Genomic DNA, 3,772 nt, shown 5'->3' with positions numbered 1-3,772 from the left:
TATCGGTACGGCCGACCGATGCATCATCCTTTATACCTTCCCCGGCCTACTATAATCTTCACAGTCAACAACAACAACAACTGCAGACAAGGAGGAAGGACTTACTTTAAGTGGGGGGAAGAGCATGGTATTCTTTGGGGCGGTTGTTAGAACGTTCAAGTGTTTTGGAATTGAGTCGCGTTTTTTCCACCTTGCGCGCACGAGCTTGCGTGCGTTAAAGACGCGTGATTATTGGAAATGGCAGTCTTTTTATCTGTATCCAGGAAAGTATTGCGAAAATGCGAAAATAGATTTGCATTCTTTGATGTACTCAAATGGCATGATTTTTTATCAATAATTTAAGGTGCTAGCTTTTTAACTTTTAAGTTTATTTTCAAAAAGTCACATTTTTTTTATAATTTTATGTCAAGTTCTTCGTTACACTGAAACGCTCGGGTAGTAATTTTAACTCTACTTTTTCTTAAAAATTTCTTACTGTTGATATAACTGACCAAATTTTCGCCTCCGGTTGTAAACCTTTGGGGTCCTCAACCCTCCAATGTGGGTTTTTTGGGTGATATAACGAAAATTAGACGTTTCTGCAAACATATTTAGGCAAACTGCCAAACTGAAAAAAATGCGAGTTTGTTTATTTGGTTGTTTGTCATAGTCTAATACCTGCTTTAGAATTTGAGGGCGTGCGCTTTTGTGAGTTGAGTGCGCGGTCGGATTGATCCACACAGGTGCATGCAATTTAGAAAACAGTTGCCTTGAACCATGGAGTGAGATAGTAAGGAGATATAAAAAAACAAGTTTGGAACTCTTTTCCTGTCTAGACTGCAAAGTTCATCGTTCATCGGCGGTTTTAATTTTGAACGAATGCAGAAATTGTATTATGCCTCACCCACACGCCAAAAACAAGATCGCGCATTTTATTGATCATTATCGATTCCAAACAAACGACGCATTGATACGAAGTCGCCGCTGAATGAATGACGCAAATTTCCACCAGTTTTTCGTCGGATATCGTAAAAGAAAAAAAAGTCGCACGCCACATATCATAAAACCTGTTCAAAACCAAAACAAATTCAGCTGGAGGTGTGTCGTGTCGGCTCACGATCACTCTAGGCTAGAGAGAGAGAGAGGTGTGCCATTGATCTTGAACTGATTTCTGGCGCGCGACGAACATGGCGAACAGGGGCGATCTTGATAGGTGTCAGTAAACCAGCAGCAGGTTTTGTTGATTAACTTTTTTTTTTGCTGTGGTTTTAGCGTGTTTATACCTTCCTTGCCATTTACTAACATCCGATGGAAATATTGCAATGTTTAGAATGGGTGAATGGAGGAATTCGAAGCACTTGTGGGGTTGTTTAGATAAAGTCATGTATCATTTATAGTGCAAATGATGCAGATATTCATTGAAACACCCCCCCCCCTCGACTTTGTACAGAGTCAAGGGACATAAACTTCAAAAATATTTGCAACTGCCTGATTTTTGAAAAAAAAAAAATCGAAATTTCATGCAGAAACAAATTTGATTGATATGTACAATTGAATTTGCAATCGAAAAGTATTTTACAGATTTTGTGATAAAGAGCTCCGTTCTCAAAGAGCAATTCTCTCAGATTTCGGTCATTCGATTTTTTTTTGTATTTTTTAATCCGGCTGAAACTTTTATGGTGCCTTCGGTATGCCCAAAGAAGCCATTTTGCATCATTAGTTTGTCCAAATAAATTTCCATACTAATTTGGCAGCTGTCCATACAAAAATGATATATGAAAATTCAAAAATCTGCATCTTTTGAAGGAATTTTTTGATCGATTTGGTGTCTTGGGCAAAGTTGTAGGTATGGATAAGGACTACACTATTTTTAATTTTTTATTATTTTTTGATATGTTTTAGGGGACATAAAATGCCAACTTTTCAGAAATTTCCAGGTTGTGCAAAAATTCTTTGACTGAGTTATGAATTTTTGAATCAATACTGATTTTTTCAAAAAATCGAAATATTGGTCGCAAAAAATTTAAACTTCATGTTTCGATGTAAAATCAAATTTGCAATCATTAAGTGAAATTTTGATATAGTGCACCGTTTTCAAGTTATAGCCATTTTTAAGCAACTTGTTTGAAAGTAGTCGCAGTTTCCCATGTTTTTAATTGCTGCCAAATTTGTATGGAAATTTATATGGGGTTCTCTACCAACTCACACGAAATCGGGAAAAGTTGCCCCAACCCCTCTTCGTTTTGTGTGAAACTTTGTTTCCCTTAACGTTTGTCCCTGATCACGCATCCGAGGTCCGTTTTTTTATATCTTGTGACGGAGAGGCGGTACGACCCCTTCCATTTTTGAACACGCGAAAAAAGAGGTATTTTTCAATAATTTGCAGCCTGAAACGGTGATGAGATAGAAACTTGGTGTCAAAGGAACTTTTATGTAAAATTAGACGCCCGATGGCGTACTCAGAATTTCGCAAAACACATATTTTTCATCGAAAAAAACACTAAAAAAGTTTCCCATTTTCCGTTACCCGAATGTAAATTTTTTTTGAACATTTCATTTTAAGGGAAATTTAATGTACTTTTTGAATCTACATTGACCCAGAAGGGTCATTTTTCATTTAGAACAATTTTTTTCATTTAAAAATTTCATGTTTTTTCAAACTTAGCAGGGTTATTTTTTAGAGTGCAGACAATTACAAAAAAATGATATACATAAATAAGGGGTTTGCTTATAAACATCACGAGTTATCGCTATTTTACAAAAAAAGTTAATACAATTAGGTAAGCTTTTAACGAAGATTTTTTACGTTTTTGTTTACCATGATCAAATGAGATGAAAACCGAAATTGTGCAAAAAGAATTAATTCAATTGGTTGAATACTACTGGAGAAATTACAATTTGAAGTAAAAGAATTATGGAGCACTGGTGCAACTACAGGTGTTTGAGGGTTAAATTTATCGTATAAATTAAATCATATTGCATAATAATACAAACAAAAAGATATTGAAAAAGTACTTTCCAATGTTTGTTCTCAAAAAATGCAAAATATATTCAAAGCTTGCTTCAAATATTTGAAAACATTGGGTTGTTTGGAGTAAAACCAACACTAAAAAGCTTTACCATTTGTTCAAGAGCTGAAACCAGTATTTGCCATGAAAAACATAATTTCATAATTTCATTTCATAATTTCATTTCAATAAACTGGTCACAGAGGCAAGTTTAAAATTTCTTATCAAAAAATACCAAAATACATTTTCTTGTAGTTGAATGATTATTTTACATGCAGTCAAGCTGTTAATGGAGCACTTCCATTCGAGCATTTTTTGCTTTTTTCTACAATGTATTTCTTATGGAGCGAACTGTCAAAAACTGCTCGAATGCGGGTACTCCATTGATCTTCACACTTATTTAAACCATTAATGTTGATGTCCAATACAATTTTGTTGCATAATATTAATTAAAACCAAGATCAAAACAATTTTTTATAAATTTAAAATTTCCCTTTTCCCGGGATTGGTAGAGAATTGCTCCTATAACAAATCTATAATGATATCTTATAATCGTTATAGTGTTTACTGCATGATACCAGTTATTCAGTCGGTTCCAATCGATTTTCTTTCGGATTAATCTATCACTATGCTTGTAACAGTCTATTTTGAAGTTCACTATTCAGATAACCAACACTCAATACCATCTCTTATTTACAACTGAGAAGTAGTTTTTTTTTCACATGAGAAAAGCTTTGAAATGCGAGAACTGTTGCTAAGCTAAGATAATCAGAGTTTAACCTCAA

The sequence above is a fragment of the Culex quinquefasciatus genome, chromosome 2 (assembly GCF_015732765.1).
Source record: "Culex quinquefasciatus strain JHB chromosome 2, VPISU_Cqui_1.0_pri_paternal, whole genome shotgun sequence".
Lineage (NCBI taxonomy): Eukaryota > Metazoa > Arthropoda > Insecta > Diptera > Culicidae > Culex > Culex quinquefasciatus.
The sequence above is the reverse complement of the archived record's forward strand: the minus strand, read 5'-3'. Positions refer to the sequence as shown.